At 45.4% G+C, this 12028-nt stretch overlaps 2 long non-coding RNA genes across 2 annotated transcripts in view; one reads left to right on the forward strand and one right to left on the reverse strand.

Annotated features, from left to right (window-relative positions):
* Positions 1-6202: 6202 nt before the first annotated feature.
* LOC136381013 (uncharacterized) overlaps positions 6203-12028 on the reverse strand; it is a 36223-nt gene continuing 30397 nt past the window's right edge. Inside the window, exon 3 of the long non-coding RNA XR_010747011.1 lies at positions 6203-6968. This is a non-coding gene — a long non-coding RNA (uncharacterized lncRNA). The remainder of the gene's footprint in view (positions 6969-12028) is intronic.
* The window catches only part of LOC136381012 (uncharacterized), a 33319-nt gene continuing 29518 nt past the window's right edge, over positions 8228-12028 (forward strand). The window contains exon 1 of the long non-coding RNA XR_010747010.1: positions 8228-8496. This is a non-coding gene — a long non-coding RNA (uncharacterized lncRNA). The remainder of the gene's footprint in view (positions 8497-12028) is intronic.

A 12028-nucleotide genomic window follows, 5' to 3' on the forward strand; every position in this document is an offset into this window, starting at 1 on the left:
TGTCAATGAATAAGAATTTGGATGAATCAGAACAAATTTACTGGCTAAGGCTTCTCTTCTCAGAGACCAAATTTTAAAGACACTTACATTAATTGGATATTAAATTATATACCAGTAGTTTATGAGTGTATAGTTGACATGATTTTCCCCATAACTATTTTTCATTTGAACTGTCATTAAATTAGCATTTTTTCCAATAAAGTACTTAAAAATTAGTTTAGCCTCACTCTATAATTTATATTTCTAATTCCATAAAAATCAATATATAATTATCAAAAGAAAAGTGTCTACTCTGTACTACCTGAAAATATATCACTTGTTGGGATACATTTTTCTCTATCATTGTCTTTGCAGACATTAGCTGTGTCCCAACCAATCTCAACAAGTCCTTTTTCTAAGGTTTTGAGCTAAGGAATCCCTCCAGATTTCCTTTGCAGAGATGCCCCATGCTTGAGTTCCTTAACCAGACCTATTTCTCTCACTCTCTTTCCCATCTTAGTCAAGGTTAACCCTGCTCTACCAGTGCTTTAGTCTAGAAAGCTTTGGAATCATTCTTGATTCTTATTTCTCTCTCGTCTTTATAAACCCAACAAGAAATCCTGTTGGCTGCGCCTTGAAAACACATCCATATTAGTCCACTTCACATCATTTCTGCTTCTGGCCTTCAAGTCCTACTCTCTTGCTTGGATATTGCAAAAAGATCCAATTACTTTCACTGTTTTTACACTTGCCTCTCTGCAGTGTGTGTTTCTCATCCAATCTAGGTGATAAATAGTAGAGTAAGCTTTCTAAAGAACAGATTAAACCACTGCTCTGCTCAAAAATCTCTAATGACCTCCGTCTCATTTGGAATAGTATCTAACATCCTCACCTTGATCCGGAAGGCCTCCCCAACCTCCATCTCCTGTACGTCTGGCACGCACGTGCTGACCTCCATTACAGCTGCTCCATCTCTTGTTCTCCCTGCTTATGTCAACCTGGGCATCTTTTCTTCCTTCAACCCATCAAGCACGTTCTTGTTTGGGGACCTTGGTGTCTGCTACTCCTTTTATCTGGAATGTTTTTTCCCCAGGAATAAGCATGACTTAAACTTTTCCCACTTCCGGCCTGACCTTTGGTGGCGCAGTGGATAAAGCAGTCAACCTGGAAATGCTGAGGTCACCGGTTCGAAACCCTGGGCTTGCCTGGTCAAGGCACATATGGGAGTTGATGCTTCCAGCTCCTCCCCCACTTCTCTCTCTCTGTCTCTCCTCTCTCTCTCTCTCTCTCTCTCTATCTCTTTCCCTCTCCTCTCTAAAATGAATAAATAAAAAAAATTTTAAAAAAACTTTCTCACTTCCTTCAGATGTCAACTGAGATATTATTCCACCAGAGAATATACTATATAAAACAACCTTCTCTCACTTCTTACTTTTCCTTATTCTTTTTATCATTTATAACCTAATAAATTATATTTAATTTTATTTTTTGTTTCCCTTTCTCCAATTAGAGTAGAAGCATCATGAAAAGAAGGGCTTTGTTTCGTTTACTACTCTATCATCAGGGCCTGAGTTCTTGGCCAATAGTAGGCAATTAATGAATACACAAATAAATGCTGGGTTGGATAATACTACCTGACCATTAGTCAAGATTCTGGTGCCCAGATAGAGCAAAACCAGGTAAAAAGTGCTGTATTTTCAGGTCCCACCCCCAACCTGAGAGTTATAGATATGCTTCATATTACGTGGGTAGTAATCTTATCAATCAATAAATTTATTCATTATTATATAAACTGCTATAAAGAGATATAGTGAAATAAAAGGAGTTTGGACTCTTGGTGGAATAGGACAAGTCCCCATTAAAAAAACAACAACATTCAAGACCAGAATTATAAAGAATCAGACAACTCAGAGATATTAGTGGGTCGAATGGTCAGAGAAAGCTTCTTGAAAAATATGGACCCTGTCTTGATCCCTGAAGGAGGGTGTTCTAGTTATGTTTGCTATATTACAAACACCTCCAAATATAGTGACTTAAAATTATGATTTTATTAAGACTGACAGTTTTGTGGGTAGGAATTTGACTGGGTGATACCTCTGTTCCATGTACACTGCAGGGGTTTACTCCTTGGTATTCAGTTGGTGGGTGGATGGGTTTGGAGTCTAAGGCTGATCCATTCACTTATCTGGTACCTTTGTGGGGGTTGCGGGAAGGATGAGTTCAGGTGGAACTGTGACTGAAGCACTACGCGTGGTCTCTACAGTTTGATAGTTTCAGGATTTCCAGACTTCTTATATGCTGACTCAGAGTTCTGTTAAAAACAAGACAACAGGGCCAAAATGGAGTCATTTATACTAGGCACCAAACCACCAGACTGAACCTTAATTATGGTTTTGACTTCCCCAGAAATGGAATCTTAAATCAGTAAAGTCAGGAATTGCCTGATTAGCAGTAGTTAGGTAATTTGTCTGATTACACCCTCACCATCCCCTCCCTATTGGCAAGAACCTTGCAATAACCAACCTGAATTTTTTTCCTAGTACAACTTTCTTGTCCTCCTCCCTTTTTGCCTACAAAAATCCTTCCTTTTATATATCTCTGTTGAGGCCCTGAATAGGAACATAAAAGAGGGACAGAGTTCAGTGACCTGAGGTAAAGGCCACAGTGACTTTACTGACAAAAGTACTGAACACAGTACTGTGCTGAACACAGCACAACAGAGATAGAATTAGCAATTCTGATTAATCCATAGGTGGGGACATTTGAGCTACTTGTGCCCTTTAATCTGCTTTAAATAAGTTCTCTTCTTGACTTCCTTATTCTTGTCCCTGCTTCCATTTTGTGTGTATCAATAAATAACTGTAAGGACTGCGGGTCAGGGTTGTCTCATGAAACCTGTGTAGGGGATTGTGAGGTGGTCTCCCTAGGTCCCTCGGTGCCCTCCATGGGGTCTCTGAGTAGTCATTGTCTCCTCAGATCTCCCTTCTATCTTCTAGAATGAATGATATCTGATTCTTGAATCATTGAATGAAGTCAATAAGGTCTTTAAAATGTAATTAGTTTAATTTTGTTTTTCAACAGGCCCAAGAACTAGTCAGTGTTCTAGAAAACATGGAAGCTCCATGGCCTTTTGTGACACAGTCTCAGAAGTCATATGGCATTACTTCTACAGTCTCAATTGTCAGACATAAGCTGTAATGCTGGTGGTTGAGGCCAGACTGGTTCCCATTGGATTCAGGTGGATGATAGAAGAACTGTGGAGATGGAAAGTGTTGGGCTATTCCCGTTTATTAGATTCTCACAATGGTGGGTGAGCAGACAGGCAGGAGAAAACCTTTTCTCATGGTGGCAAGTGAGCAAACAAGAAATCTGCCCCTTGCAGTGACAGGTGAGCAAACAGTCAAACCACCCTCATGGTGGAGGGCCAGCAATCTGCTCTGAGAGAAAGTACCTGGAGCCCTATGTAAGCTACATAACCATGTGGCTCTGCCATATACTCATGCACTAATCATGCAAAGTGCAAGCGAGCAAGCCTAACACAGCTGTTTTCCCCACATTCAACCCCTTCAAGGCTACTCACCTCACAATCTATGTGACAGGTATCTTCTGTGATGGTTCCTGTGTGGAGTGAGGTACATTATCAGGCGTCCCCAAACTACAGCTCGAGGGCTGCATGAGGCCCCCTGAGGCCATTTATCCAGCCCCTGCCGCACTTCCGGAAGGGGCACCTCTTTCATTGGTGGTCAGTGAGAGGAGCACTGTATGTGGCGGCCCTCCAACGGTCTGAGGGACAGTGAACTGGCCCCCTGTGTAAAAAGTTTGGGACCCCTGAAGACTGTAGCAACAGCACAAGCTATACCGAAAATGACAATAATTACAAAGGTGCCCTTCACAATGCTGTCTCCCTAAACACTCAAGATATAGTACACTTATGTCTTAGGCAGCCAGGTGCTGGTTGCCCAGGGAGTTAACTGGAGGCCCACCTCTGCTCGCCTACCCCACGGTGCCAACAAGGCCACCTGTCGTAGGTTGGGAAGCCTACACAGTGCAGGGCCATGTCCATTGAAGCCATTGGCCTCTAAGGAGGGCTGTTGGGTCAAGCAGGAGCACGTTGCCCTGCTGTCCAAAGCCTGGCTTGAGTAACGTGTCCTAGTGTGTATCTGCAACTGGATGGGAACAGCTTCCCGGTGGAGGAGGGCCTCCACAGATGCCACCCTTCATCAGGGTCAATTGTAGTACTGTTCACAGTATCATGTCCATCCAGCAAGGTAGCTGGTGCCCCCTTCTAATTGCAGCCTTGCTTCAAGAGTCCGTTATACTGCTCAATGATCAATCCACGGTAGACATCCCAGCTGTCTGTGCAAGTCACCTAAGGTAAAGGTCTATTATAGGCAACTAGCCATATATCTCTTGGATAACGGACCTCAACAATTTTTCATAAGTGCTCTGTCCGTTGCCACAAGAGCCATTCAAACCTCCCGGCCAGCTCACAGGGCCTGGCGGGGTCAAACACATTTAAGGCCTGTGCCGCCTTGATAGTTCTCTTAGCTGCTGCGAATGCACCTATTATCTTCTAAGGCCAATACCTACTATACATTTGAAGGGGACCAGTGGGTTGCCAATTCTACATGATGTCTCTGATCCCTGCCTATCCCTGTTAGACAGGTTCCTCAGCCCTTCCCCTATTCAAACTGGCTCAATGGATCTTGGGGATCCTCCTCTCCCTCAGATGTCTCTGTTATATAATCTTGCAGCCATGCACCATGAGCGCCAATTGTTTTCTTGGCAGCTGCCAGGGCCACCCACTTCTGCTTTTTCAGTGGCTGGAACCTCTGTTGCAGCTTAAGCTGCAGCCAAAGCTCTAACAGGATTCTTTAAACTTGCCATCTAATTTCTCTCTATCTGCCCTGGCCATGATCAGATCTACCCACGTCTATGTTCGGGTTAGCTTCACAGGCCCATTTCTCTTGTTAGTTGCGGGGATGAGCAGCACAGGCAGCAGCTTGCACATCCCTATGGTTCCCCACTGCCTCTACTTCCCCCAAATCTTCCACCATTTGTGTAGAAGTGTTGATGGGCTGCCCCACATAGGGGTTCAAGATAGCCAGTAGTGACCCAAAAAGGGCTGACAGGACACTACAGAGAATAAGGTCCTTCACCCCTGCTGTAAATGCTTTCTCACCTGGCCCATGGGACCTCAACTTGAAAGCTGCATTTCTCATACCTAGTTCCCAGAGGACCTGCTGCAGCTCAGTATACAACTGCCACCCAGCAAGTCTCCAGCATGCTGCCAGACTGCACAAATGGCAGCCATCTCCGATTCTGATAAGGTATGGTATTCCGGGTTGTCATGGCAGTTCTGAAGATGGTGCCTCAAGGAAGAGTGTGTGGTAATGATGGCTAATTTCTCCACTTTTGTTCCATATAGCATGATAACAACCACCCCTACGTCCCACAACTGCAGCAACCAAGCTGCCAGAGACTTAGTGGGCTTCTGCCTGAATTTCACCCCTAACTCCATCAACCCTGTCTGGTATAGGGCTGGACCACAGAGTGCTCAACTACGTGTGGAAAATGCCTGCCCCTGAAGCATTTTCTTCTGCTGAGTTTTTACCTTCTGAGTGACCACTAGCTGAGCTCTGAGTCTGCCAAAGGCCATTTCAGCCTGAACCTCCTCCTCCTCAGAGGAGTAAAAAATGACTACTCCTGCTGACTTAGAGTTACTCCAGTGGTACAAATGCAGCTCCTTCTTCAGCACCCGCTTTGGCTCCTGTGGCTTCCAGCTCTCAGCCTGAAGTTGAAACTGGAGCTCTTGAACCCATAGCTGTTTCTCTAACAACTGCCATTGCCAGTGTTCAGCTTCTAGTGCAAACTGGAATTCTCAAATCAGCAATTCCTTCTCCACCAATTCTTCCCGCTTCTGCTGCTATTGGCACCCAGCTCTCGAACTCACACAGCCTCTTGCACAGAGTTTTCAGTTTTAGTTCGCAGTGCTGTAAAAACCCCCAGCCCAGGGCCCCAGCAGTGTATCAGTAGAAAACCACATACTCAAGAATGGCCACCTCTCCATCCTGCTCTTCAAGGGTGTTGGTGGCTCCATACCAAGCTGATCTGAATCCTGCTGACTATGCCAGATGTAATGCTGGTGGTCAGGGTCAGGCAGGTTCATATTGGACGTGGGCAGATGGTAGAGGAACTGCAGAACTGGAAAGTGTTGTGTCACTCCTGTTTATTAGATTCTTGCAATGGCAGATGAGCCAACAGGCAGGGGGAAACCTCTTCTCATGGCAGCAAGTGAGCATACAGAAAGAATGCCCCTCATGGTGGTGGGACAGTGATTCACTCTGAGGGAAAGTAGCCATAGCCTTCCGTAGGCTACGTACACATGGCTCTGCCACATGTTCCACAATAAGCATGCAAGGTGCAAGCAAGCAAACCTAACGAGGGTGTTTTCCCTACACAAGCCTACCCAGATTCAATGGGAGATGACATAGATCCCCGCTTTTCCTAGGATGGAGTATCAAAGAATTTGCAGCCTGGTTTTCAAGCGGCCTCAGTGAGTGATGATTGGGTTAAGAGGCTAGTAGTTGGGAAAGTGTTCAGGGTGAGGGTAAAAGTTTGAGGAGGGGTAGGTTAGGGTGGGTACGATTAGGAACCATAAAGAGACCAAAAGTGAGAGTGTGACTAGGAGAAATACCAAAGACAGATAAAGAAAAAGGTTGGGCTCAGGTGAGTTTGAATACCTGGTAAGGAGTCTAATTTTTGTTCTGAAGACAAGTAGTCTTTAAAGTCTATGCTTACATATTTATGAAAAAATTTTGAGAAACACATTTTTAGGTTGACATCCAGTCTCCCCTCTTCTGCCCCATAGTTTAGAAGTAACTGAAAGGTCAGCAGCTCTATATGGTCATCCAGGCTGGTGGAGATTCTTCACTGTCTTCTTTCTGAACCGCCAAGGTCGCTGTCAACATCTCCCTCCCAGTCTGGGCCTGCAGCACACAGAACACACAGAAGGTTTTATAGGCCAAGAATGGCATTGGTGCATATCACCTCTCACTTTCCATTGACCAGACCTCAGTTATACGGCTCCTCCTGACTGCAGTAGAGCTGAGCCAGAAGAGGGGAACACAGGTTTTATGGAAAAGCCAGTGCTACAGAACATGTTCAAAGCCTTAGGCACATTTGCCAGCATACCCTAAGTATTCAACATAGTCGCTATAGCTATTGTTATAATATCAGCATTCTTATTATTATACATTCTGTCTACAGGCTGTGTTCTGTGCATGGATGGATTGGCGCTTCCTTTGCTGGAGCCTGAAGGCCCCCAAAGCCTTTATGGAAAGGAGGCCACAGAGCCTTGGAGCCCAATTAGTAGCTAATAAACCTCAGCTGGCAACTCTACAGTTCCTGTTAGTGGGAAGAAGAGGTAACCTGTGTAATAACTTCCTAACTCCAGTTTCCAGCACAGCTGCATGTTTATTTCTTGCCTGCCTGCAAGAGTGCATCTTCTGTGGGACACTTAAACCCCTCCTCCCTGACTTACACCCAACTGCTCTTTCCCTGTAAGTCCCAGGGTGGGCTCTGTTATGGCCTGAAGAAAACCAGGGACTTTCCCTAGGATGAGAGGCAAATTTTGTCCTTATATCTGCTATTTTAAGTGACTCACGAGTGACTGTAAAAGTGACACTAATTTTCTTGAGGAATCCTAGGCTTCTGTGCTTCCTGCATGATGGGAAATTCAAAGACCTGATCACACATTAATGTCTTTGCATTTTCCCCCTGCCTTTGATACCTGATAATCTGGGCCCCAAAGGGTTAGAGGTATGAACTTTCCCCTAGGGTCCCTAGTAATTATTGATTTGTTTTAATATTGTGATACTATTTAATACTCCAATCTACAGGGAATTGATGTTTGGTTTTTGCCCCAGAAGAATACCAGGGAAAATGCAAGCACTGTCTTATTTGCTTCCCCAAACTACCAAGGTGACCATGTGTAATCGATTTTCTCCATTGAGTTACAGCCTTTCTAGAAAATCAGGGGCATTCCCTTTCCCAGGCTTAACTCATTCATACAAAATGGTCCTCACATCTCCATGCTGCTTTGTCCTGGAAAATCTCCTCTCAGTAGTGTGGAGCTGATGAGGTGGACAAAAAAATCTGATATTTTCCAAATGAAACAGGAGAAGCAGGACAGGATGAGGAAATAAATGAGTCCTTCCCAGGCTGCGTATGTACAGGTACAAAATGAGGAACCCCAGGTGTGATCTTCCCAGGATGGTACAGGGGCTCTCCCATGAGCAGGCTCAGCTGGAGTGTGTCCTGCCCTGTGGTGAGTCAGCATGCAATTAGTTAAGTTGGCAAGCCTTTGGCTTCCTTGGTTAGAATATCCAGCCTCCGAGAGTTAAACTGCAATGCTGCTCAGAAGAGCAGGGGCCGAGGGTCCAAAAGCATCGGGTGCTCTGGCTTGACGGAGGAATGACGTGCGGTTGAAACAAGCAGCTGCTGCAGTAGGTCTGGGTACGTAGCTCTGCTTTGATTGATAGTGTTTTCTTTTCTCCTGAGAGAACAAAGCAATGGTTGTTTATGTTTGCAAACTAGATCCTCTGGACATTGAGAAGGAACAGATGTGTATTAACCTGCTGTTTATGATGAGAATAAGTAATAAGGATTGTGTGGGGGAGCACATTCTTCATACTCATTTATATTTCTGGTTGAAATGGCTGATTTTCTTAATTCTATCTGAATTCAAGTGCCGTATGGTCAGGTCATTTGAATGTCATGGTTACAGTGGAATTCAAAGGGTATCTTTTGGCTCTTATTTTTAGAAATCTTCATATCTACATTCAGAGATACAGATTTGGTTTGCAGAGTTTTTTTGCTGAATTGATGAAGTCAAGTGTCAGAAATCCATTTTCCTACCCCATTTTGGAAAGCAAGAGTCATCTCCTTAGGCTTAAAGAGAAAACTTCTCCAAATGTATCATATGCCTGAGTAAAACCAGCGGCATCTTGGATATAGTCTTTTTCTTTCTCATTTGATGACTTTAGTTTCAGAAGTATGCAGCATGACCTGAAATAACCTTTAGAATCCCGAGAGGGGGTGTCTTTGTTTTGTTTTGTTTGAGTATACTTGATTGGGTCACACAGGCCTTCCCAATCCTTGGGATGTCTTTCTCTGTTCTACCAATTAAAAAATATCTGAGATTCAGAGTAGATTAGAACTATCCCCAAAGACTTGGATTGGATGGAGTTTCCAAGGACATTGGGACTTAAGTTTGTCTGGTTCTCACTGCATCTCCATCGGGTTCTGCGGCATCCTCCACTGGCTGCCTGACTCTGACGACTTCTCCCAGGTAGCACTCCCGCAGACTTCAAATGTGGGATGCTGCTTCTCCAGCTTAGATCCCACTTAACAAGTAACTGCTTCCCGGTACGGTGATCAAACCTCGTCTTAAACTGTCTTGGAATCATATATATATTTCCTCCCTACAGTATAGCTTCTTTTATACTCACCCAAATTTCTAACCAATGGGAGACTCCATTTTGAAGACAAGCTTCTCTTTAAAAAAAAAATGCAAACACTACCTTAAAACTTGGGTAGGTTATCAGTTATGAATACCTTTGTAATATTCAAACCTTCCCATTTAATACCTCTTTGATGCCACTCTCCCTGAAGTAATGGAGTTTCTTGAGGATGAAGGAAAGGTGGTGAGAATTAGGACTTTGGGGCCTAGGCTCTGAAGGCAGAGGGTGGGCAAGCAGAAGAATCCTGAATGGGTGTTGCAGTAGCAATCAAGGAGGCTGAGCTGAGAATACAGAGTCCTGAGAACGGGAAACTGAGTCATGAGAACAGGATCTGATGGCATTGCACACAGTGGTACAGGTGCGGGTGCCCGTGACTTCCAGGGGTACATGGCAGTTAGCATCTAAGGATATTAATTCTCAGCTCCTCAACTTTTGAATGGCTTTCCAATTGTTTTTTTGCATGAGAACTCAGAAAAGCAAAGCAAGCCAAGCCAACAGAAATGGACCACATCTCATTTCATCTAGGTTTCAAGCTCCTGCCAAAGACTCTCTGTCTTAGAATTAGAACTGAGTGAGAAGGTAGTCATGAGGACAGGGTGAATATAGGAATACATTTATTGGAAATAAAAATGAAGTAGATAGTTTCTAACAGTAATTCTGATTTGGCTGCCTGACCTGATGAGTTTTGTTTGGCTATTTAGGGTCTTGTAAATATTTACTGTAAATTTAACATGATGCTTTTGCTGCTCAAAGTTTTGCCAAAAACATATTTAAAATATGTGTAAAATATACAAAAAATTAGACACTCTGATTTTGCAAGTATTTAAGCATACAAAATATTTAGATATCATCTTTTAGAATGTGTAAAATTCTTTTAGGGGCTTTGTGAGCAAAAACGTGTGAGAATCGCAGGTATGTGCTGTCTGGGAGGTGAGACGAGCCTGTCTGACAGCAAGGCCTTCACCCTCGGACTGTCCCAGAGTCCTGTGCCTCCTGCACCCCTCCACCTCTCCCCTCGACCTCAGGGTCCTGCAGTTCCCATTGCTCCACCTCCACTGCTTCTTCTATGAACCAGCTGGTTGATCTCTTTGACGTTTTCAGTAGTTGCCTAGTGATCTGAAGATAGAATGTGTAGTGGAAAAGTTTTCATAAGGCAAGGATTGAGGAAGAGGAGGATTTATTCACTGATATCCTCATCAAGCATTTTTCCTCTATACCATTCATTGCTTTATTCATTCAATGAACACTTACCCACCCAATTCCTCTTATGCTAAGCAAAATCGTTGAGCAATTGTCTCGGCCTCATGTGTGGCCAGAGTCTGGTGGGGGAGGCAGGCATGGACATGGGGTAACAATTCAATGTGATCAGTGCTGTAACTCGAGGCAGGAACAGGGTTCTGGGCAAGCGCACAGCAAGATGCAGCGGACGCAGGAATCAGAGTCCCGGAGGGCAGAGAGGAGACAGCTTTTGGGCTGAAACGCTGAGTAAGTGCTTTTTTTTTTTTCTGAAGCTGGAAACGGGGAGAGACAGTCATACAGACTCCCGCATGAGCCCGACCGGGATCCACCCGGCACGCCTACCAGGGGCAACACTCTGCCCCTCCCGGGCGTCGCTCTGTCGCGACCAGAGCCACTCTAGCGCCTGGGGCAGAGGCCAAGGAGCCATCCCCAGCGCCCGGGCCATCTTTGCTCCAATGGAGTCTTGGCTGCGGGAGGGGAAGAGAGAGACAGAGAGGAAGGAGGGGGAGGGGGTGGAGAAGCAAATGGGCGCCTCTCCTGTGTGCCCTGGCCGGAATCGAAGCCCGGTGCCCCGCACGCCAGGCCGACGCTCTACTGCTGAGCCAACCGGCCAGGGCCAAGTAAGTGGTCTTGAAAGAAGGGAAAGGGCATGTGAAGCAAAGGAAAAACCGAGGAAAGGCCTAGAACTGAAAAGGATAGGGCTGCCTGGGGGATGAGCCATTGGGCTGCTTTCCTGGAGCTTGGAGTGGGGGGTTGGGGAGTGAGGGAAAAAGATGGGGCAGGCATGCTCTTTGGAGACCTTTGTAAAAGGAGGAGAGCAGGTTGGCATTCTTGTCTAGCTGGGACTCAGTTCTTGTTCTTGGTCTGGGCCCAGCTCTCCTTGATCCCAGCAAGGCTACTGTTTCCCCAACACTGACCTCTCTGCTTTATGGGGGGGGGGGGCGGAAAGTAGGGGGGGTGGAGGGGGGAAGTGTGGCCTTTGAAGTCCTGCCCTGCTGGGGACAAGCTGAGGAGGGGTTTCCTGTGAGGATCCAGACCCTGCAGCCTGAGGGAGAAGGGCTGCCCCTGTCTCTTTTCCTTTGTCGTCAGGCACGTTCTGATCATCTACTGTAAGGCCAGGAGTCACGGCCATCGCCACCAGGCACGTGCAGGTTCCCATTAGTTTCGGATAGACCGTAATGAAACTGTGGAGCCAAAAACTGGTGGGCCATGCCTTTATTCTAGCCTCGCAACCAGCCAACTAGTAAAAACAAACACACGGGGCACCAAAACCCACTCACATGTTC

Source organism: Saccopteryx leptura, chromosome 9 (assembly GCF_036850995.1).
Source record: "Saccopteryx leptura isolate mSacLep1 chromosome 9, mSacLep1_pri_phased_curated, whole genome shotgun sequence".
Taxonomy (NCBI): Eukaryota; Metazoa; Chordata; class Mammalia; order Chiroptera; family Emballonuridae; genus Saccopteryx; species Saccopteryx leptura.